The following is a 25583-nucleotide window of genomic DNA, read 5'->3' on the forward strand; positions in this document are numbered from 1 at the left end:
AGCTTAGGGTTTTTGGAAACAATGTGGTTCAGGTTTCTTTGTTCAAACAGATATATCCACATATGTGTGTGTGTGTGTTATGTGTTCACATGTGTACATGTGCATACATGTGTGCTGTATGTGTGCATATGCATGAGGGCTCTCAGTGTAGGTGTTAGAGAACTTCCTCATTACTCTCCGTCTTACATCTTAAGGTGGGAAGCAGTAAGTACAGGAGGGAAAAAAGAAAGGACAGTGGGAAAGTGTCAGAATTATGAGCTGTCCCTGCCACCATGGATAAGGGCTTTCAGCAGAGAAAAGCTGTCTGAAGCTGCTTCAGTTCAGAGCTGTCTATGGCAGCACCATGGAGAAGAAGAAGGGTTGTATCAGCCCAGAGGAGCTGGGTTACTGTAATCCAGGTAATGAACCTGGTTCCCTGACCCCTGCATGTGTTACTCACTCACAGAATGCCTCCCCAGAGCTACCTCCTGCAAAAAAGACCATCCAGGGCTTTTCGATTAGGAGTGGGCATGTAAAAAGAAAATTCCGGGAAATTAAAGACAGGACATTGCACATCCCTTCATCTCTCTCATACTCCACCCCAGCCATCTCATTTCTAGCTGTCATTAAAACCATTCTAGTTCCAATGAAGGGAGGACGAGTATTTATAAGCCTGGAATTGGGGGTAATTTAACGAAATGAACTCTTGTCTTCCCTCAAGTGTGGAAAAATTTCTGGTTTTTAAATGGCACATCTAACAATTTTTTCTTATGTATAAATACAAAAATAGGCTTTGCCTCCCTAAGAATAAAAAGTGTGCATTTGTATATATGTTGGTATATGCACATCTGTACTACATACCTATACTGTATCATATATATATGTATATATATATAATTTATGTATGTTCCATGTATATATGTGTACACTATAAGTCTTCTTTAATAGTCTTATTCTTCTTCTTAAGTCTTTAATCCACCTCCAGCCAATTTGGGTAATGCTTATAGTAGGAATACAATTTAGAAATTATTTCCCAAATGGTTGACTAGCTTAATTATCATCTTTACCATGTACACAACTCACAAAGGGAATAAACTTGTCACCCTGAGAAAGGGAAGGCAGAAACGGTTGCTTATTTTCTTTCTTTCCTGTCAGTCTGATTCCGTTCCCAATTTCCTCAGCTCTGCCTGCTTTCAGCTGCACACTGAAGCCAGTGATCTCTCTGAGAGCAGACACTTCTTGTGCTGTAGCACTGACACATTTGAAGGGCTGCATCAGAGAAGAAGAGCCTGCCCGGTCAGGCAGAGCCAGGACTCCTGGTGAGAAAACCCAGTGCAAATTAAACTTGTCAAACAGTGACATGTCTCGTCCTGTGAGGAATTAATTCCTTCTTTTGCTTCTCTGTCTATGAAAATAATCTCAGCTGGAAGACTACTTGTCAAGAAGGCTATGGAGAGATCCTTTCACAGAGAGAAAGATGGAAAAAATAATCTCATGCTGCTGGTGTGGGGCTGCCCAAAACAGGACAGGGTACTCAAGATGCAACCAATGGAGAAAAGAGAGTTTATGGTGACTGTTAAGCCAGCCCTTGTTAAAGTACACCCCGTTTCTCATTAAAAATTACATAAAACACTAGATGGTGATTTGGGATGGTGCAGAACTTTTATCAACAGGAAACTATGAGGTTTCAATAAAATTGCCAACAACTGTGTGAATTTAAAAGGCTTATAATGGGGCTGAATTTTCTGGATACCTAACATACTCATTTTGAAATTATAATCATTGATTATTGGCATTGCCTACTTTTGCAAAAACAATTGTGTATCAAATGTTAATATATATTTTTTGTTTCAGTTCAAATATCTAAATAACCATAGTAAGTAAATAAAAAGTATATCGGTCAGAATTTGACATTAACATAACCCATTAAAATATTTTCTTTTTGTGGTTTATTTGGGTTATCATTTGTTGATTTTACTTTTTCCATTCAAGGTCTCACCATAGGCCAAGCCGGCCTTGAAATCCCAATTTTCCTACATCAGCCTCCCACGTGTTGAAATTACAGGCACGTGCCACCGTGCTTGACACTAAAGTGATTTCATTCTTTTATTATAAAAGGTTTCGTTAGACCAAGTGTCAGTTGTACATTTCTGAAACAGAAGGTATTTAGCAGTGTCCATCAGCTCAACCCTGACTACCATGAAATGATAGCTCGGGAACTATAGGCTCCAGTAATCTAAGCTCTGAACTGAGCTCCGGCTAGGAGTGGAGAAGCAGGGTTATTAACACATTGCGACTAAGGTCACAGGAGGGAACCAAGATCCTTGTGCTTTGACTTGATTATTACTAAATGTTTCCCTTCAGGAACATTACATTTATTTTCAATTTCGGAAAGAAAATTACTTTTGCAGTGCTTATAACAAGATGCTACCTAGGTTTATCCCAAACTGGACCTTTGCCAAATGCCTTAAGATAGTCTTGACAGATAATTTCCTCTCCCTCTCCGCCCTGCATGCACCACACTCTAATTATCTAGTGGGCGGGAAATATAATTTTATGCTAAATGACTTTCTGCTGATGCTACTTGGATTCCCTATAAAATCTAGTCACTAATTCACAATGGGCCTGTATAAAGGTTTTAAATATACAGTGACTGCAGAGTTCATAGCATTTGTTTAAAATATCACTGGCGACATCTCTATATAATGTACAGAACGGACTATGTTGGAGAGCTTAGCAGGTGAACGAAGGCAAGAGAGTCAAGTTTATCTAATTAGCAAATATTTATGGATCAACTCTGATAGAGGCTTTCAACCTCCCCAAAAGAAACAGCATGCTCATTTCTGTAATATAGAATGCATTTAATAAATTCTCTATACAGCACAATGGACTTGTGTTTCTCAGAACATCCAGTATTTTTTTTCTGAGTTCAAGTGGCTTTGCCATATGAATGGTACTTTTCTTTTCTTTTCTTTTTCTCCATCTTTATTAAATTGGGTATTTCTTACTTACATTTCAAATGTTATTCCCTTTCCCGGTTTCCAGGCCAACATCCCCATAACCCCTCTTACTCCCCTTCTATATGGGTGTTCCCCTCCCCATCCTCCCCCCATTACCACACTCCCCCCAAGAATCCTGTTCACTGGGGGTTCAGTCTTGGCAGGAACAAGGGCTTCCCCTTCCACTGGTGCTCTTACTAGGCTATTTATTGCTACCTATGAGGTTGGAGCTCAGGGTCTTTGGGTAGTGGCTTAGTCTCTGGAAGCTCTGGTTGGTTGGCATTGTTGTTCATATGGGGTCTTGAGCCCCATCAAGCTCTTCCAGTCCTTTCTCTGATTCCTTCAATGGGGGTCCTGTTCTCAGTTCAGTGGTTTGCTGCTGGCATTCACCTATGTATTTGCTGTATTCTGGCTGCATCTCTCAGGAGAGATCTACATCCAGTTCCTGTGAGCCTGCACTTCTTTGCTTCATCCATCTTATCTAGTTTGGTGGCTGTATAGAACATACAGTATTTTAATATTTGCATAAATAGAATTATTTTGGAAAGTAAAATTTAGGACTATTTTTTAACGTGTTCTTTGTACTGTTGTATATCTGGTACAATCTAAGTCTTTCAGTATTTTTTCACAGCATATCACAAAACCATTTTCTCCTGTGGTTAGGACAAGAACTAATCTTAGTTCCTGAGAACTAACACTGGATTGCTTAAAGTAATAAATCTTGCATCTTTTTCTGTTCAGGTGTATTTCATGCTGTGTATAAGCCATGTTGATCACAAGACACTTCATTTGGAAGGTTCCTTAAGGTCAGTCAGAGAAGGGAGAAAGTTACTACTGCTAAAGGACAGCCAAGGGCAAAGACAATAGGCTGTGTATTTAGGAAATCTCTTGGGCAACCCTGACAAACAACTCAGAAAGGGTTTCTCATGCCTACTGTTGGATTTGGGTATTCCGTTTGCTTGTTTCTCCCACCTTGCAGCATTCCTTAATTGCCTGTAGTTCCTTGGGTAGGCTTGTGGCCTTGTGGCCTTCCCTTCCTTCACTTTGGCATGTCTATTTTCTTTGTTTGTTTGTTCAGCTCATGTCTAAAAGATCATGCTGATGAGTCATCATGTGTGTAGTTCATGACATTACTAAGAGACAGGCTCACAACAAACACCCAGATCCTCTGCATCTTACTATAATCCACACACAGTTCTGTACTATTCCCTGAGCCACAGGTGTTGGAATTGTTTTTAGTTGTAACCATTGGAACTGGGCATGACAATTCCGCTTTCTGTAACAGTCTCTGTTCTATTGCCAAGAGGAGTTTCCTTGACGAGGCATAAGGACGACATTTATCTTAGGGATAAGGACAAATGTTTAGAGTGTAGTTAGAGATTACGCTGGTTTAGTTAAAGTGGTAGTTAGGCTCTCCTCCAAAATCACTGTGAATTGACATCCCTGTACTTGGCAAGGGTTCCAGTACAAACATAATTTCCCTCTTGGGTTCTAAGTCCGATTAGAGCTGTTGTTACCACCAAGGCATGTGTGCCAATACTGCACCCTAAGGGTAGTCATGCCATGCTGGTCATTTGTCAGACTCTTGATCACTTCTTTCTCTTGGAAGCCTGCCTGACGCCTTCTGGTACTATGAAAGCTAGTCCTCAGGTTGGTGGCATTCATGTCAGTACCAACTTAGGGGCTTCTGTCACTATGTCAGAAGTTCATGGTCTCTTTAGCAATGGGAATTTACCTTCAATGTCCAGAGAAAAATCAATGTCAATAGGGCATATGTTTTGGAAGTCTCTTTAACCAATTTAACCAACAACAACAAAGAAGGATTTCTGTACCTTGAGTTGAATTTTTAGGTAGGTAGTGTCTGGCTTTTGGAGGGAACATTATCTGCAAAGATGATAAAAGTCCATTAAAAGTGTATACATATATTTATACACAGAAATATATATGTATTATAATTTAAGAGTTTTATTGGATATTTTTTATTTACATATTAAATGTTATCCCCTTTCCCCTACCCAACCACCCACACTTCCCACCTCCCTGCACTGACATTTCCCCCACTGGGGTGTCCAGCCTAACAGCAGGACCAAAAGTTTCTTTCTCCCCTGGTGCCCAACAAGGCCGTCTCTGCATACATATGCAGCTGGAGCCATGGGGTCTGTCCATGTGTGTACTCTTTGGATGGTGTTTTTGGTCCTGGGAGTTCTGGTTGGTTGGTATTGTTGTTTTATGTGGTTTATGGCTCCTTCAGCTCAGCGATCCTTTCTCTAACTCCTCAATGGGGGTTTCCATTCTGGGTTTAATGGTTTGGCTGTTAGCATTTGCCTCTCTATTTGTCATATTCTGGCAGAGCCTCTCAGGAGACAGCTATGTCAGGCTCCTGTTAGCATGCACTTGTTGGCTTCATCAATATTGCCTAGGTTTGGTGATTGTATGTGTATGGGCTAGATCTCCAGACTGAATGGCTGTTCCTTCAGTCTCTGCTCCAAATTTTGTCTCCATATCTCCTCCTGTGAATATTTTTGTTCCCCCTTCTAAGAAGGACTGAAGCATCTGCACTTTGTTCATCCTTCTTCTTGAGTTTCATGTGGTCTATGGATTATATATCTTAAAATCCAAGCTTTTGGGCCTAATATCCACTTATCGAGTGCATTAACATGTGTGTGTCTTTTTGTAATTGGGTTAGCTCACTCAGGATGATATCTCTTAGTTCACCCATTTGCCTATGAATTTCCTTGAAGCCATTGGTTTTTTTTTTTTTGTTTGTTTGTTTGTTTGTTTTCTTTTTTCTTTTTTTTTTATTAACTTGAGTATTTCTATATACATTTCTTTTTTTTATTATTAACTTGAGTATTTCTTATATACATTTGGTGTTATTCCTTTCCGGTTTCCGGCAAACATCCCTCCCCTCCCCTTCCTTATGGTGTACCTCCCCCCTCCCCCATTGCCGCCTCCCCCAACAGTCTAGTTCACTGGGGTTCAGTCTTAGGGACCCAGGGCTTCCCCTTCCACTGGTGCTCTTACTAGGATATTCATTTGCTACCTATGAGGTCAGAGTCAGGGTCAGTCCATATATAGTCTTTAGGTAGTGGCTTAGTCCCTGGAAGCTCTGGTTTTCTTGGCATTGTTGTACATATGGGGTCTCAAGCCCTTCAAGCTCTTCAGTTCTTTCTCTGATTCCTTCAGCGGGGACCTATTCTCAGTTCAGTGGTTGCTGCTGGCATTCGCCTCTGTATTTTCTGTATTCTGGCTGTGTCTCTCAGGAGAGATCTACATCCGGCTCCTGTCGTTCTTCACTTCTTTGCTTCATCCATCTTGTCTAATTGGGTGGAGCCATTGTTTTTATAGCCTGAGTAGTACTCCATTGTGTAGATATACCACATTTTCTCTATCCATTCCTCTATTGAATGACATCTGGGTTCTTTCCAGCTTCTGGCTATTATAAATAAGGCTGCTATGAACATAGAAGAGCATATGTCCTTGTTATATGTTAGAGCATCATTTGGGTATAGCTGGGTCCTCAGGTAGTACAATGTCCAATTTTCTAAGAAACCTCCAGATTGATTCCTAGAGTGGTTGTACCAGCTTGCAATCCCACCAACAATGGAGGAGGGTTCCTTTCTCTTCACATCCTCGCCAACATCTTTGCCACCTGAGTTTTTTATCTTAGTCATTCTAACTGATGTGAGGTAAAATCTCAGGGTTGTTTTGATTTGCATTTCCCTGATGACTCAGGATGTTGAACATTTCTTTATGCACTCCTCAGCCATTTGATATTCCTCAGCTGAGAATTTTTTGTTTGTTTACTCCATTTTTTGGTAGGGTTATTTCGTTCTCTGGAGTCTAACTTCTTGAGTTCTTTGTATATATTGGATATTAGCCCTCTATCAGTTGTAGGATTGATAACAATCTTTTCCCAATCTGTTGATTGCTATTTTGTCCTAATGACAGTGTCCTTTGCCTTACAGAAGCTTTGCAATTTTATGAGGTCCCATTTGTCTATTCTTGATCTTAGAGCATAAACCATTCATGTTCTGTTCAGAAAATTTTCCCCAATGCCCATGTGTTAATAATATAATTCCTCAAAACATTTTCAGACATATTATTTCTTAGTTTGGCTTCTATTGCTATGAAGAAATAATAAACTATAGCAAATCTTATAAAGGGAAAGATTTAACTTTAGGGGCTGGTATATAGTTTTCTGAGTTTAGTTCATTATCATCACAACAGGAAACATAGCAGCATTCAGACAGACATGGTGCTGGAAAAAAAAGAACCTGAAAGTTCTACATCTGATCCATAGGCAGCAGGAAATAAACTTGCTTGAGTTTCTGAGACCTCAAAGCCCACCCCCTAGTGACATAGCCTCTAACAAATACATATCTGTTACCTTTGGTCATACCTCCTAATAATTTTTCACTCCCTGTGGACTAAGTATTCCTAACACATGAGTCTATGGAATCTACCCCTATTCAAATCACCACATCCTACATCCTCCTCCCCTCCTTCTGTATTTACCTACTTCCCCTTCCCTTAGGAACTTTGATTTTTTAGTTCCCTGATCAACCATAAATACTATATCATCTCTATTTCACTGCCCCATCCTCCACAGAAATAGCCCCTTTTGCTTTGCTGATTTCTGGAGTTATTTCCTATTATGTACTCACATCTGAAGATTTGGAACTAGGAGCATTAGATGAAGGAGACCCTGCAATGTTTGTCTTTCTGGGTCTGGGTTTCTTCATTCAATATGGTCTTTTCTAGATCCATGACTAGTTGGATATTTGAGACAGAGTCTTGCTATAGAGATTCAGCTGGGCTTACACTCAAAATCTTCCTCTTGTACTTCCTGAAATGCATGTGTTTCAACACTAGATTCAGCCTGTTTCTTTAAAGTACTGAACACCTTAGTTTTTACCTGACTAGAATCCAGTGTACAACACTCTTGAGAAGCTTCATTTCTACTCTGTAATTTACCTGTTGTTTTGTGGGTAATCAATAGACACTTGGCAGCTTGAAACAATAACCCAGCATTGACTAGGAAGGCCTCCTAAATGTCTCCACTGGGATGAATTCATGTTCCCCTCCTTCTAATAACCAGAATAAGGCATTCTCGATGGGTATACCTTATACACAGGGCAGCTGGGTTGTAAGAGTGAAATGTGTGTGTAGAGGTGTGGGGGAACTCAATGCCATGGTGCCAAAGTCACACAATGTTGCTTTTGCTGTTTTATACTCACTAAAGCAGATCAGAGCCAGCTCAAACAGAGAGAGATGGACAACCTTTCTCACTGAGTGACAGTGCTACTGCTCCCACTTAGGACAAGAGAACTAGTTGACCAGAATTGACTGTCAATCATTTCCTGGATGTAGAAAACTCAATGTGACTCTAATCCATTTAACCACCAAAATTAAACTGAATTCTCAAGAAACTGCAAACTATAAAGCATCCTTGTAACACAGTTAACAATTTTTGGGAAGATTGCCTTTCTGTCTGCCTGTCTGTCATTCCTTTAATTAATTTTCTTATACTGTTGCTGTTGTTGCTGAGTAGTAGTTGTTGTTGTTTAAACTTCTTTTAAAAATGTTTATTTTTATTTGGTGTGAAGGTATTTTGCCTGTATGTATGAGTGTATAAGATGTATATGCCTATAAAAATCCAAAGAGTGCATTGAGCAACAAATGCTCTTGAAAGCTGAGCCATCTCTCTAACCCCTTGAGTAACTTTTAATGTGATTATTTATATTCATTTTTTGATGAAAGGTCTTAAAATTTTAGCCCACATATTTTTTGTGTAAGTCAGTTGTGGTGGCTCAACATTATTAGTCAACAGGAAAGTGCAACTTAAAGCAATGTATATCAAAGTGTACTACATAAATATATAGTTATTGTTTTTAACTTAAAATTTTGTGTACTGATGTCATGTAGCACTCTAAGCTAACTATGTTTGACAAGTAACTGAATGCTTCACAATAACTAGTAGGATCTTGAATGTCCCAATGTATCTATCTTGTGTAAAGAATATTCTTCAATTATTTCTGATTGGTTTTTTTTTTAAAAAAAGCTGATCAACCTATGACTAGGCAGAGAATGCAAATGTGGGTCCAAAAGGGAGAGAGGTGGAAAGTAAGTGGCCATAAGGCAGAGACTTCAGGAGGAGTCATGATGAGCAGGTCATCAAGAAATTCTCCATGAGTACACATAAGTAGCAGAGTAAGACAGGGCAAGACTCAGACTGCAAGTAACATGGGGCCTGTGACTGGTAAGTAGATATCTTAGAGGGCTACAATAGATTAATACCTGCCCAGTCAAGTGCTTAAAGTTTATTAATAAATTTAAAAGGTCTTTGTGTCAATTATGTAGGAGCTAGAATGGAAATAGGTAAGGCTATCATGTTTAAATTACAACCTGCATTCCAAATATATATAAAGAAATGATAAATGACTGGTCCATCCCAACATCTACCCCATTGATGAGTTGCTAGACTGCATGAAGGAACTGGTCTTACAGATCCAAAACTACAGGATCTCCATGATTCAGAGCAACAACAGGATATCCCAGAAAAGCCTCAGTGAGGTTCCAGTATAGCTAGAGTAGCAGAAGCCTCATGCCAGACCAACAAGTTATTGCAAGGAACATTTGCAACAAAGTGTGGACAAAAGGGCATACTGTGAAACACATTGTAACATACTACTGCTTCCAAGATGAAGAGGTTTTTTTCTCTCTTTTGCAAGTTATGTTGCAAGAGTGGAGAGCAGGTAGAAGGGGTATAGGAGGGGGAGATAAGTATGACTGGGGTGCATCATGTGAAATTAACAAAGAACCAAAACAAGTTTAAAAGAAAAAAAAGTGACAGATATTGCAGCTGCCATAATCTGATTACTAGCCATTGTATACAGACATGCACTGACTGCAATAAACACATACAACTACTATGTGCCAATTAAAAATAAGAATGCATTTAAAGAAATTGATTTTAATGTATGTGCAGTTTATATGACTGTTGTCTGCGTGTGCATTATTTGCACGAAGAGGACAGAAAGGGGCTTTGGATTTCCTGGAACTAAGAGTTAAAGGCAGTTAGAAACCATCCAATGTATGTGCTAGAAACTGAACCCAAATCCTCTACAAAAGGGTTCTCTTCAGCCCCTAAAAGCATATTTTAAAAGTTAATCGTGGCTAGGGGAATGTTTCTGTTTGTAAAGCACTTCCCTGGCAAGCACAAGGTCTTGCTTTGAACCCCAGAACAAATCTATAAAACTCCAGATACCTGTGGTGGCATGGGCTTGCAATCTCAGCAGTGGGAATGGAGACAGATGAATCACTGGAACTCACTCACCATTATCTACCTGGTTGGTGAGTTCCAGGCCAGTGACAGCTTTCTCTAAACAACCAAGGGTGAACAGCAGCTAAAGAACAATGTCCAAGTTTGTCTTCTGTCCCTCATTCATATCCACACCCTCAGGCATGTGCAACCCCACACATACGTGGACTTACTTAACATACAGAGACATGTATGCATAACCATGATTCGATTGCTTACATAAACCATAACGAAATTATACATGTAACATGCCTTACTAGTTCTCTTATTCATTTCAATTCAATTCAAACCTTACTTCCTCAATTCCAAGCGTTATAATAAGTAATCTAAATATTTCATTTTTAAAAACTTCCAACAGCCTTGAATAAATTGAAGTCAAAACAGAGCGATGCTATTTTAAAGAAGGTTTAAATGTATAAATGTAGCAGCTTTGGCAGGAGACAAGGAGGCAGAATAAGTCTCTAGACAATCTCGAAGGTCAAGTAAAAGTTTAAAAGAAATGCTGGGGAGAAGCCAGGATAAAAGAGGGAAGCCTGTTGCACACAGCTGTGACAGAACATGCTGGGTATGGAGGAATCCAAGGAACTTTTTCTTTAAGGGAAAAGGGCAGAGCTGTTTTTAAGTGAAAGGCAGGTTAACCAACATATGGAAGAAAGAGGCTTGCTACCCAGTCCCATTCTGCTGCCTGAGGTTTGATACCTGCTCCTGCTCTGTCATTGTTTGAGACCTGATAGGCCAGCATGACTAGCTACATCTTTGCCCAAGCAGTACTGGCTTTCCTTCTTCAGTTGTTTTGTATATTGAAATTATTGACTTTTACTTTTACAGGGTCACTCATCTTCGCACCTACTCTTCAGTGCTTCCCAGGATCCCTATAGGTGAGTGATAAATGGTAGCTAAATATATATACCATATTCGCTAAGTGGTAGTTCCGTACTGGATGTGGACTATATTGAAAAGATCAACATGCCATTGTTTGCTCTAGTAGGTTCATAGATTTGTGAAGTGCAAAACCTCCATGTCATGTTAATGCATTGCAGAGTCTCCTTAAAGTCATGTAGTTTTAAATACGTAAAATGAGTTTTGATGTTTGATATATATCTTTGAATGTTTATAATTTAAAATGTGATTTCCTCGCATGCCAGATTTTAGTTGAACTCAATTTTCTTGGAAATATAGCCCTCAGATTTGTACCTACAGTACTAACACTCCATCCTGAAATCTCTTTCGAGCAGAAATTCCTTTAGGACCTAAGTTGAGTAAGCATTTGGCAAAGTGAGAGATAAGATGTGGCTTAAAATATCGGATGACGACGAACTGCAGGCATGCTTGGCAACACCTTTCAAGGAGGAGAGGGATAGCACTGCTTTTACTACTTAACAAAATAGAATTTAAATAGTTTGTAAAAATTAAATGTGAGCCACATAAATTTGTATGTCTTTTGATAAAACTACACATAAAATAAGACTGAACTAATTACTTTGACTAATACTCTATCATCCCGGAAGATAGAAATCCTTGAATATAAAATGCTAAGACACAGGTAAAAGACTCAAGTTTTAGTACCTGATGCATGTCCTGGACCGTGTCTAGGGAGAACAATCCGCCGTAATTCAAAAGAGTCGAAAGTTAATAAAAGTTTCGTTTTGTACATTACGTATGTAGCTTTGTTATTTAATCTCAGATTTGAGGTGAGAAATTCTATTCTTTCTATTCTATATAGCATGTCTAGACCGAGTTTAATTCTATCTCAGGACTACGACACTTGAAAATAATTTATTCCTGCAAGGTAGGAGTTTATCTTTGACTCCTATCAGTCCTTCACTCACTCAATCTAGGCCAGTCTCTGCACTAAACAGATGGGATGGCAAGCTTTCTCCGACAGCCACCAGGCATTGTTGAGCCAAGAGTGAAAATTAATTCCATAGACAATGACCTTCTTCTGAAAAATGCTTTACATAGCCAAGGTTTGCATTCAATCACTGCAGAGATGCATTCCGCTTGATTTAAGACAGGCCTTTCTATCATTATTGTGCTCGGGTTTAGGAGCAGGAGCTGGTGAGGAAGGCATTTTGTCAGATAATCAAAAAGTTGTCTGAATCTTTGCAAACGATGAGGTTTGAAACATTTAGAAGCCAATTTCTTTTCTGCTCGGTTGCCAGGTAAGCTCAAGCCTCCTGTATCTTTCTAAAGCAAGTGGAACACCCTTCAGAACACTGGGACCAGAGTGACTTGCAGTGTATTTGGCAGGGTATTTAGGGATTGGCCACAGACACATAGGCTCTTTGCGTGATCACCTTCCATTCCAGACATCATCAGCTTTATTACAGGTTAGATATGGATTACTTCTGACCAAGTGGAAACTATTCTCTTTATATACAAAACAGACAGAGATTATGAGGATTGGCTCGATCAGGAAATACTGCTGTTCAAACATGGAACGCGGATGCCACCAGATGTCATGGAGGATGCTTTGTGATCCCAGTACTGGGAAAGCGAGAGCAAATGAGTTCCCTGCAGATCCTGGCCAGGCCAGCCATTCTTCAGCAAGGTTCAGGCCAGGCAGACAGCTCCTGAAGAGCAATACCTCTGGCCTCGCCCGTAGGGAGATTAAAATGACATTTATGAAGTTTACTCCAATCGTAATATTTCAACTAGTATTACATAATTTAGGATTATATCATGATTTTAAATCTCAGCCCTTCTCAACTCTTTCCGCACCTCGCTTCTGAGTCAAAAAGTCTTTTGTATAATACATTACTCTCTCTACATATGTTGTAACTATGATTAGAAAATCATAGAAAGTTCTAGAATTTCGTTTTGTGACTTTTTCTTTCCCACTCTCTAATCACACACAGACTCATATGCACAAGATCACTTCCTAGGAAATGGTGTCACTGACTAGAGAAATAGCTGGAGCCACTTTCAACAAACCAGACCTTCTGGCTTTTAGTAGTGATGAAGGCTCTCCATACCTAAGTACATTTTCCAGAATTGGCAAACTGAAAGCAGAACGCTCTGTGTCTTAAACTTTATTTTTAATGAAATAAAACCCTATGGTATTCAGACAGTCTTCTAGCTGAAAATTTCTAACTTTAGCTGAATATAACTACTAAGTTGAGATCTTTTCTCAACCTACAAAAGTAATTTCATTCACCACACTGGCTGATAGCGCCTCAGAAGGATCACAATATAAAAGATGAAATTGGCTTGCAGTGAAGGGCAATGAGATGAGATCGCATGAGAACTTAGGAAAAGACTCTCAAGATCAAAGACAGCACATTGGCCAAAGGTCAAGAATGTCTCGCTAGAAGACCTACCTCCAACACTTTCAAACAACTAAGCACTGCCATGGCGCATTGCCAAGCTACCACATCAGGAGCATGGCCCTTTGTCCATTCCCCATAACTTGCTAGAGACTTGTATTTACCCTGTGCTTTTTAGCTTACTGGCCACCAAAGAGGTAGAATCTGACAGCGTTGACATGGTAAAAGGGAAAGAATATCACTCGGGATTGTCTCAGAGAAATTGTAGACTATATGGTAAGGATTCATGCATTGTACTGTGGATTATATTCTTCACCTGATCACACATCCCATCACTCATGACAACATTCTTAAGAAAGGCGAGGCAAATTTCTTTCTTCAGAGCTTGGTGACTGCACAGCGAAGTTAGCTTTCCCTTTCCTTCCTGAGGACTCAGCAAAACCTGAGAAACAGAACTGCAATCGGTAATTAAACCTCAGCATCATGCTGGCTGGGAGCAGCTAGTTCTCGCTAGCCTCTAAGGACCTCACTCTCTTGGAGGAAAATGTGGAAATGGGTCATGTGAAACTACTAAACAAAACACAGCACACAAGAAACTTTAGGGAGCAACAGTAGCACTAAACACTCAGCAGCAGCAGTAGTAGCAGTAGTCTGAATCCTCGCAAAGTATCTCCCGACTGCACCCACCATGTCTTTTGTGGCTTGAGTGAAAAACATGGGATGAACATGGCGCACCAGACAATAAAACCTCGGATAAGAGATCAGCAAAGAGAACAGGAAGCAATTACTAAGCATTCCAGGAGCAATACTTCAGGTCTCTTTTGACCAACTATTTTACCAGTGGGTCGTGTATAGGACTTATCACATTCAAAGACAGTCTGACATGCCTGGTATAAAATGGCACTTTGCATTGCTGTCTTCCGCCTTTCTCAGCTTCTACTAAAAATGTTCTGTGAAAAGCAACACATTATCACTATCAAAACTGGAACATGCTCAAGTTGTTGTGGAGGATCTCAATGCGCAGTCTCTAGAGCCATAGAAATTAAAACAGCCTAGCTGATGTCTCACAGTCCACAAGCCTTGACATGTTCATTTTATCTATGGTGTGGTGTCTGTTAATCACCGAGAAAGAGATTTCTAAGTCTGTAAAGGGGTTGTATGATATCTAGAAATTGTGTAAATCTCTAAGGTACAAGAACAAATGAATATAGAGATGGTCATTAAATTGTGTAGGAGATGAGAGATAATATATATAGAAAGATAGATAGATAGATAGATAGATAGATAGATAGAGAGAGAGATAGATAGATAGAAGAATGAAGGAAAAACTGGCAGGAGAAGAATGTAGTGTGAATCATCAGTGTGATCAAGGAAAGCTCCCCTCGATGTGCATGGTAATCAAAACTCAAAAACAGGTAGAGAGGTCTCAATATACTGAATTTGAGAGAATAATTGCATGAGAAAAAGACCTGAAAAGAAATGCCTTAAGGTAGGAAAAGTAGTAGAGAAAATAAGATACATTCTTTAGTTTGTCTGTCAAGAATAAATTAATGGTCAATTGAATGAATTGAATCTGAATCGAACTGAACTGAATTGAATCTAACCGCTATATTTGAGTGTTGAATACTACTACAGGCTGTTTCGGGTCTTGGGAGGAGAATTTGAACATGGGGCGACGGGTGACTGGGAACGGTGGTGGTATGCCTGTAACTATTTGGCATTTTATACAAGTCTGGCTTTGCTACCTATCACTTCAATGTAAGATATAAGTCCATACTCCCAGCATGAGGGGCTATCATCTGTTGTCCCCATCAAAACCAAATAAGCTAAAGACAAATCTGAAACTTGGTTTTCACCAACACTATAAGATATATAACTCTTTACAGCTAGGTTTCAGAGGTTAAGGCAGCTAGGGTGATGGACCACAAGGGTTTATTTTAGAAGAAAGTAAAATTGTGAATAGTAATTGAAATGAAGCCGGATAGATCTCAGTGACACTGTACTTGCTCTGGGCTACAGTGGACTACCATGAGACAAAAAAAGTTTCAAGAAAAGCCAAACTCCTGTAAGACTTAGGAAAGCAAGGGTAAAATACTATGGGTTGGATGTATAAAGAAAGAACTAATCTAAGGTGGAAAGCCCCATTAGTGCCAGAAGTCATGCCAACAAAACTGTAAATGTTGGGCAGACTGATGCAAAGTCCAATTGAGTCATTGCCAGAGAGTAGCTATTGATACAAAGAAGAATTCTACATGAAAATACACCAATCAGAAAGGGCCTTCTGGCCCTTCAGTAGGGCTATCAAATTTGGGGCATTGTTGTTGTTACTTCCAGTGAGAAGGGTTCAAGATGTAAACACCCATTGAGTGGACCAGCACTTGATAGAAAACAAATGAGGGCCAACTGAGACACTGACAAGAAAGAAAACAATGATAGGGAGAAAGATATATGTGAGTGGTTATAACATTACATGAAATACTTTCCACCAGGCTTGTTGTTCTTGTTTTAATCTTCATTGTCTTAAATAAATGACACTTGATTTTTTTATTTTAGCAATCAATTTTTGTGTTGGTGTTTAAATGGTAGACATTAGAAAAGAAGCTACTGGGGTATTCAGATTTGAGCTGCAGAACAGCCTGTCTTCCCCTATATCTCACACTGCACAGTCTGCAGCAAGCCCAGGAGACCTACTGCAACCAGGCAGGGCAGGATAGCTGTCCAAATGACTGCAGGAGCTGGGACTCTGCACCTGCCCAGGTAGAGGAACCTCCTCATGAATGAAAGCCATCTCCCTTCTATTCTGCACTGGCATGGGAGAGCCTGTCTCTCCCTCTCTCCATCTCTCTCTCTCAAAACAACAAGCCTGCAGAGCTCCCAGAGATCTGCTACAGCCAAAGCAAACAATCCACATAGATCCTAGAAATCTGCTGCAGCCAGAGCATGTCTGCAGAGCTCCCAGAAGATCTGCTGTGGTCAGGGCAACAGTCTGTCTCCCAGAAATCAGCTGAAGCTAGGGTCAGAGATCCTGACAGGAGATTCACCAGACCAGCTAAACACAGAGACAACCAAGATGACAAGAGGAAGCACAAGATCATAAACAACCAAAGCCAATATATTTGACACCATCAGAACCCAGCATTCCCACCACAGCAAAGATGAATAATCCCAGCATGCAAAAACATGATGCTGACCAAAATCCTATCTCCTGAAGACAGAGACCTTTAAAGTTATAAATAACTCACTTTAAAAACACAGGAAAATACTAGTAAACAGGTAGACACCTCAAAAAAGGAAACAAGCCCTCAAAGAAATACAGAAAAACAATCAAACAGGAATGAATTGAATAAAGTAGTCCAAAATGGAAAGTAAAAACAGTAAAAAAAAAAAATTAAATAGAGGCAACTTGAAAATGGAAAAAAAACCTAGGAAGAGAGGTCAAACCATGGAGCCAAGAGCAACAGGATAGAAGAAAGAATTTCCAGTGTAGAAGATCTCTTAGAAGATACTGATATGACAGGCAAAAAGAAAATAAACATAAAAAAGTCCAAACACAAAAGAACAAGAAAATCTGCAGGGACACAAACAGAAAGAGACCAGAGCTTCCCATTAAATCCAATGTGGATAGAGACATTAGTTAAACAATGATGGAACTCAAAGGACTACCCTAGTAAATAGTAGCCCCAGAAGAGGGAAGGCCACTCACCCATCTCAAAAAATTTAACTCCAGAATTGTTCCTGTCTAGTTGAAACAGGGACAAATGGACAGAGACTGAAGGGGTAGCTATCCAGACTGTCCCACCTTGAATCCATCCCATCCACAGACACCAAACCCTCACACTATTGTTCATGCCAAGAAGTTCTGCAGACAGAATCATAGTAGGGTTGTTCCTTTCTAAGAGGCTCACAGCACCTAAGACAGATGCAGACAGTCACAACCAGCCATTGAACTGAGCTCTAGGGTTTTGAAACAAGAACAGACAAACTAATTTGAATAGAAGGGGTTTAACCCTGTAGGTAGAACACCATTTCACCCACAGAACCCTCAGAGCTCAATTAAATCACCAACCAGAGAGAATGGGTGGGTCCATGGCCCTCAAGTAGGTGTGTAGAAGAAGATCATCTTATCGAATCAGCATCATTGGAGAGGAAGCACTTATTCCTGTGGAGGCTAAATGACTGCAGTAAAGGGAGTGCTAGAGGAGAGGCTGAGTGGGTGGGTAGGTGGGGAGCCTGGAGGCAGGAGAGAGAATGGAATGGGAGTTTGCAGAGAGGAGACTAAGGGGGGACAACATTTGAAATGTGGTAAATAAAATAATAAAATGAAAAGAATATCCCAGATTCTACTTCTTCACTAACAGCTGGGGTCAACTAACAAAGCATACCAACCCCCAGGAGGAAAGATTTTATGGCCTTTGCAGCATTCATCGTATGACCCCTGCTTCGATATGTTCATGGGCCCAGAAACGCCCCATGCTGGAGACATTAGCCAACGCCATTTCTTCTCATGTTCTGTCTTATCTGCTTGGCTTTTGCTTGCTTTGCTTTGTCTCATATCTCTACTATATCCTGCCTAACCTGACCTTGTTTCTAGATGGGCCTACTCCAGCATTCAGAGATCTATTCCCTGCCTCTGCCTCCGAGGGCTACAAGCTGTTCCAGCTTTTATTACCTCGGGCCTCCAAGAGTTTTTCTTTCTTCACTAGTTGGTAAAAAATTAGGATAGCCATCACATGAGTGTCAGAAGAAGGGAGAGTAGGAAAGAGGAAAAGAGATTACATTTCAGTAAAATATTCACACAGGTGTGTATTGGAACATCTTATACAGATAATATTCTTCCAAATCATATCTCAGCAACTGTTTGCTGCAGATAGATATTTACATAATTTTTACAGCTGTTAAAAAATGCAAGAACTCAAATTTACTAGTTAAAACATGGATGAACACAAATGTAAAAGAATGAATCAAATCTATTTAGAGTAAAATGAAAATTACAGAATGACAGATAACTACAATGACAATTTGAACAGTCAAGATGTTTATGTACATATATGCAGTGTGCACAAACGTGTGTGTTCCTCCTGAGAATCTTGTCCTCCTTGTCATTTCACTGGCTTTCTTAAGTTACATGCATATTTTTCTATTCTGGAATGTAGTAAAATTCTTCTGAAGATGAATTTCTCTCTCTTGAGAAATAAGTAGAAGGTCCATCTGACAAATTTCAACTGACATTTCACTGTTCTTTCTCAACTTATTCTGCATCAAACAATTCAGCAACAGGGCCGGATACAAGATCCTCATTTATCTTTCTATATGATTCAATGAAATCTGAAAAGTTATAAAAACACTTTCTAACTACTAACTCTGAATGGAATTTATTCTTTTATTTTGTTAGAGCTGCTATGTTACAAGGGGTTTAATGTCTTTAGAATTGTTTTATGCCTGTCTCCCCATTATTCCATCTCTCAAAACAATTAATATGTTTCTGAAGTTCACTCATAACCAAATACGAGTGCTAAGCTTAAAGGATTTACCAGCTGTTTGCTCATCTTGGTTTAACACGCCTTTTATATTCCCAAGGCTGCTGGATGTCGATATGTATGTTGCCTAAAGCTAATACCTTTATTTCAAATTGATTAAAATCACTTTGGGGATGAGTACTCAGAGCCACCAACTTTAAACTGTCTTCCCTTCTATCTTGTGGATGTACTGAATAACTGTTTGCATCAGCTATATAAAGCTGAGGTTACTACAGAAGGAGCTTCTTGGAGGAAATGCCTCCCTGAGATCCAGCTGTAAAAGATTTTCAATAATTGGGGAGGCTTCTGTGGTGGTGCTGTCTCAAGCAGTGCTGGGCCTAGTAAGAGCAAGCTGAGTGCTGGGAAGCAAACTAGTGGGCAACATCCTCATGGGCCTTTCTAAATTGGGGCTCTGCTTCCTTGACCTACTTGAGTTCCAGTCTGACTTCCTTTGGTGATGAGCAGCAACGGGAAGTGGTATCACGCTGAATAAACCTTTTTCCCCCCAACTTGTTTCTGGTTTGACAAGATGTTTTGCAGGAATAAACCCAGACAGGGCTGGAGATGGCTCAGTGGTTAAGAGTACTGCTGCTCTTCCAGAGGTCCTGAGTTCAATCCCAGCAACCACAGATGGTGGCTCACAACCATCTGCATGGAACCCAATGCCCTTCTGGTGTGTCTGAAGAGCGTTACAGGTAATCAGATATGCGATAAATAAAAGATAAAAGCATTAGTTGATTTAGCTCAGTGCAGAGTGCTTGCCTAGGAAGCATCAAGGCCCTGGTTCGGGTCCTGCAGTCTCAACAAAAGAACCAGAACCCTTGACCAGGACAGTAGACTTCAAACTCCTCAAAATAATTCATTGTAGTTCTTTCCTAAATGTCCACTAGCCTATTGTTGTGCAGTGGAATCAATGCTGTATGCTGGGTGGATGTGCTCCTGTTTTCAAACTGCTGAATTATTTTGGAAATTGAGAGGACTTCAAAGCATTTAGTTGTCTCTGATACTTACAGAGATAGGTTTCTTAAATGAAAATTAAATATCACCAATGAGAGGATAATGACAGAAAGAATCAATGGTCAGGGGATAGTAAGTGGATATTCCCTTTAGGATTAGAAGATTGCTGAATTTGGGGTAGTACAGGAGAGGCTAAGGGAATGTTTTCTGATAAATCCCTGAATTAGCAAGTAGAGATTTTTTGATAACTTATAATAATTCAATGAAGCTAAGTAATAACAAACCCTGAATAAATTGTATATTGTATGTAATTTACATTAATATATTTACAAGTTTCATATTTACATTTTACATATGATACGATATATTAACATATAATACAACATCAGAATGATAGGTGCTTGTGTTTTTTTTTTTATTCCATCTTTCCAAGTTTACGTATGTTTTATTGAAATGTAGCTTTTAGTAGTCAGAAAATCTGTGAACCATAAAGAGACATCTGTTTTTGAAACCTGACTTTGTCCTGATTTGAAAGTGTTTTGCCTTGGTACTTTAAAAATATTCTCTCTGGTGTTGTATGGCATCTATTATTACAGAAGTCAAAATGTACTTTAATTGACACCATTTTGGTGTAACATGCTTTTTTTTTTTCTCCCTTGTTTATATTTTTGTATTTTACTAACATATCTACTATAAATGCACTATTGTTTATCCATATCATAGGTGTATTTTTAATTGACAGCTCAAATCTATTCTGTTCATCTAAATTAATAGTCCTCTACTCAACTGTTGAAACAGTCAGATAATATCCAATTATAGAACATTTTCAATTACTTTAAACTCAACATTTTATCTATGTTTTTAGGGTTGAAGGTAGATCAGTCCTTTCAGGCTCAAATGTTGAATTTCTTGGTCCACAGATGCTGACACAAATTTGAAGGTCAGGAATCTTAAGAGATGACAGCTGAGGTAGTCACAAGTTAAGGGCATGGTTCCAGCTCATTTCTCATCTAAAAGAACAAGATCCCTGCGTGAAGAAGTCACATAAGAGACTCCCTGCTGCCATAGACCAAGCTATCCACCACTGTCCATTCACTGCTGAAAACATTGTATCCCATGAACTATGGAAAGCCACTATGTTTTCTCCCCAGCTGCTTTTCAAATCTATTTGTCAGCAATAAGAAACGAAACTAATAGACTATGTGACCATTAGATGCAAAAGTAAACTCCAGCACTCTTTGCTTTTTTAGTTTATTCCAAAACTTTAATTACTGGGTATGTGTTTCAAAATAATGTTAATAGAAATTTCATTACATGGATTTTTATTTATTTTTATTGATATTTATGTACTTACATTTCAAATGTTATCCCCTTCTCCTCACACATCCCCTGTTTCTATGAAGATGATCCCACTCCACCTCAACACTTCTGGTATTCCCCAGCACTGGGGAAACAAGGCTTCTCACAGGACCAAGGGCTTTCCTCCCATTGATGCCAGATACCCATCTTCTGCTGGCAAATGCAGGTGGGGCCATGGGTACCATGTGTACCTTTTCATTGTTGGTTTAGTCCCTGGGAGGGTCTGTTGGTTGATATTGTTGTTCTTCCTAAGGGTTACAAACCTTCAGCTCCTTTCCTAGTCCTTTTCTAGACTCCACCGATTGCCCCTGTGTTTTATCCAATGGTTAGCCACAAGCATCCTAATATGTGTCAGTAAGATTTCTGCTCAGAGCTCCACGCTAGCCATCCATATTTAGGTTCTTGGTCAGCAAGCACTTCGTGCATCAGCACATACTGATCGGGCTCAGTGGCATGCACAGGGATGCATGACCTCAGGGAAGCTGTCTCTGGACCTGTCCTTCCAGTCCCTGCTCCAATTCGTCCTCGCACTTTCTCCTATGAGGATTTTGTTCACTCTCAGAAGGACTGTTAGCATCCATACCTTTCTGGTCTTCCTCATTCTGGGCCTCATGGTGGGTTCAGACATCATTTTCAATATTTCAAGCTTTTGGGCTACCATCTGCTGTAATGAGCGACATAACAGTGTGTGTTCTTTTGTGATCGTTACGCCACTCAGAAAGATATTTTCAAGTTCCAATCCATTTGCCTCAAGAATCACGAAGTCATTGTTTTATTAGCTGAAGCACTTATTCAATTGTGTAATTGTACCACATTTTCTGTCCATTCTGTGTTGAAATATTATCTGGGTCTTCAGCATCTGCTTAGTTATAGTAACAGTTACTAAGAAAACATAGGAGATGAGTCCTGATGATATGCTGGGGGCTCTTTGACATATGCCCAGGAATGGTATATAGCTGAGTCCCTCAAGGAGTACTTTTAAAGGTCCAATTTAATTAGAGGAATCTCTAGGACTGATTTGCAGAGTGTCATATTGTACCAGTTTGCAATCCCACCAACAATGGAGGAGTGTTTCTCTTTCTCCACATCCATGACAACATCTGTCACCTAAGTTTTGATGAGGCATAGCCATGCGTCTGCACAGAGGTGAATCTCAGGGTTGTTTTGATTTGTATTTCCCTGATGACTAAGGATGTTAAACATTTTCAGTGTGCTTCAGGACATTTGATATCTCAGTTAGAGAACTCTGTTTAGCCTTGCACCCCACTCTGAGACTGGGACCCAACCTAGGCTCTGTGGGTGCTGAGCAAAGCCTGCTCACCTCTGAGCTTAAATCTTCCCAACTGTCGTTTCATACCATTTTTAGTAGGGTTATTTGCCCTGTAACTCCACCTTCTTGCGTTTCCTGTACATATATTAGCCCCACTGGATGGAGGATTGTGTAAAAGATCTTTTCTCCTAAATCTAGTTGCTCATTTTGTCCTCGATTGACACTGTCTCATTCGGCTTAGAAACTTTGCAAATTTTATGGAAGTCCCATTTGCTCGACATTCTGACGAGTTAATGCTGACTAGGTGCTCTGTCTTGTAGAATGGTTCTCATGCCCATTCTGTTCGAGGACTCTTCCTCACTTTTGCTTCTATTAGTTTTGAGGTGTATCTGATTTCTATGCGGAGGTCTTTCGATCCACTTGACCTGATTCAACCCCAACCTTCACAAGGAGATAAGAAAGGATGATTTGCTTTCCACATGCGGACCTTCGATTGAACAAGCAACGTTATTTGATGAAAATGCAAGGTTTTCTTCATTGATGGTTTTAACTCTTTGACAAAGATCAAGTGATCGTAGGAATGAGAGTTCATTTCTGGGTCATCAATTCTAGTCCAGTGATTGATAGATGTCTCTGAACCACTACCATGCAGCTTTTTATTATGATCGCCTGCCATCTGAGATCAGGGATGGTGATTCCCCTAGAAGTTCTTTTATTGTTGAGAAGTTTTGGTTGTCCTGGCATTTGTGTTATCTCCAATGAATGTGCAAACTGCTCTTTTTTAACTCTGTAAAGAATTAGGTTGGAATTTTAATGGGAATTACATTGATCTGTAGATTGCTTGGCAAGACAGATGGCCATTTTTACTACATTAATCCCTCCCAACCATGAGCATGGAGACCTTCATTTTCGAGATCTTTCAAATTTGGCTCAGCAACTTGATGTTCTTGTCATACAGATCTTTTCACTTCGTCATTTGTGTTAGAGCAAAGGTATTTTATATTATTTATGATTATTGCAAAGGGTGTCATTTTTCACTAATTTCTGTCTCAGCCTTTTATCCTTTGAGTCAAGAAAGGTTACTGATTTGTTTGAGTTAATTTATATCCAGCCCTTTTGCCAGTTGTTTATAGTGTTCCCTGGTGGGAATTTTTGGTCACTTAAATATACCATCATATCATCTTCAGAGAGGTATTTTGACTCATCCTTTTCCAAATTGTATGCCTTGACCTCCTTTGTTGTGTGATTGCCTGGCTAGGACTTCAAGAACTATATTGAGGGGGTCATGATCCCTGCCCTCAGCAGCTCTCTGCCCCAGGCCCTGGAGGGGAGTTCGCCGCCTGGTCGGGCGTGGCACCCCGAGGCAGCAGGAGCGGAGGAGACCACCAACACTGCTCACCCTGCCCAGCATCCCTGGCCTAGGAGGAAACTGTTAACGGCCTCTGGGCACCAGAGAGGAGGGCCCATAGGAGCAGCAGGTCCACTGGGTCAGCCTGGAGAGACTCCGCACCTGAAGGGACCCGACCGGACAAACAGTTCTCTGCAATCCCAAATCCTGCGTGAGGGAGAGCGCCAAACCTCTCAGAGGCGGACACGCCTTGGAAACCAGAAGAGACTACACGCAGACAGTACTGATCCCAGAGGAAAACACGCATATACGATCGTGCACGGAAATTTCTCCGGAAAGGCGCAAGAGACTCTGCTGATCAGGCTAGGAGAGCCCGTGGCAGCACAGCAGTGAACTTGAGCCTCGGGTCCACAGGTAAGAAAAACTTTTCTAGGTGCAAACGACTTTGCCTGGTGAACTCAAGACACAGGGTCCAGCAGAAACAGCTGAACATCTGTAGAGAGAAACACTAATCGCCTGGAAAGCAGAGCCACTTCTGTCCCCACAACTGGCAGTAGAAAACAGAAAACAGGTAATGTCTAATCTGACACAGGCTTATAGGAGAAGTTTAGCCAACTGTCAGAAATAGCAGAAAAAGTAACACTAGAGATAATCTGATGGCAGAGGCAAGCTTAGAGGAACCCAAGCAACAGAAACTAAGACTACCCAAAAAATCCATCGGAGCCCATAATTCTCCATCAAAACAAACATGGAATATCCAAACACAGTTGCAAGATCTAGATTCAAAATCATATTTCTGACCATGATGCTGAGGACTTCAAGAAAGACGTGAAGAACTCCCTTAGAACAAGAAGCCACAGAGAGGAATTGGCAAAAATGCCTGGAAAGAATTCTAGAAAACATAAAAAAATGTAGAAGTAGAGAGGAGAGACAAAATCCCCAGAATTTCCAGAAAAGAAACAATCAAACAGTTGAAGAAGAAAAAAGAAATAGAAGAATCAAAGAAAAGAACAAAGGAAAACAACTGATATAGAAACCAAGAAGAGACAAGGAGTTGTAGGATACAAGCTTTGACCAGAATACAGAGGATGAAGAATCAGAGCAGAAGATTCCATAGGAAATCATTGACTCAACTGTCAAAGATAATGTAAAGCAGAAAAAGCCACTGGTCCAAAACATACAGGAAACTCGAGGACTCAATGAGAAGACATCAAACCTAAGGATAATAATGAGTAGAAGAGAGTGGTAGATCTCAGCCTCAAAAGTAGACCAGGGCTTATCTTCAACAAAAATCGTTAGAAGAAAACTTCCCAACCTCAGAGAGAGATAACCTATATAGGCACAAGCAAGAAGCCTACAGAACCATACAGATTGGACCTCAGAAAAGAAACACTCTGGCCACACAGCTGTCAAAACACCAAACGCACAGTAAACGAAAGATATTGTGCGAGATGAAAAGAGGAAAAGGCTCATATACAGGTAAAGGCAGACCTATCAGAATCTGTTGCTCAGATTCTTTTTCGCCAGAAACTATGAAGGCCAGAAGATCCGACTGATGCTCACAG

General features: G+C 40.1%; 1 pseudogene; it reads left to right on the forward strand.

The window, feature by feature from the left end:
* Positions 1 to 343: 343 nt before the first annotated feature.
* The window catches only part of LOC116898504, a 117728-nt pseudogene continuing 92488 nt past the window's right edge, over positions 344 to 25583 (forward strand).

This window comes from Rattus rattus, chromosome 4 (genome assembly GCF_011064425.1).
Source record: "Rattus rattus isolate New Zealand chromosome 4, Rrattus_CSIRO_v1, whole genome shotgun sequence".
In the NCBI taxonomy this organism is placed as follows: domain Eukaryota; kingdom Metazoa; phylum Chordata; class Mammalia; order Rodentia; family Muridae; genus Rattus; species Rattus rattus.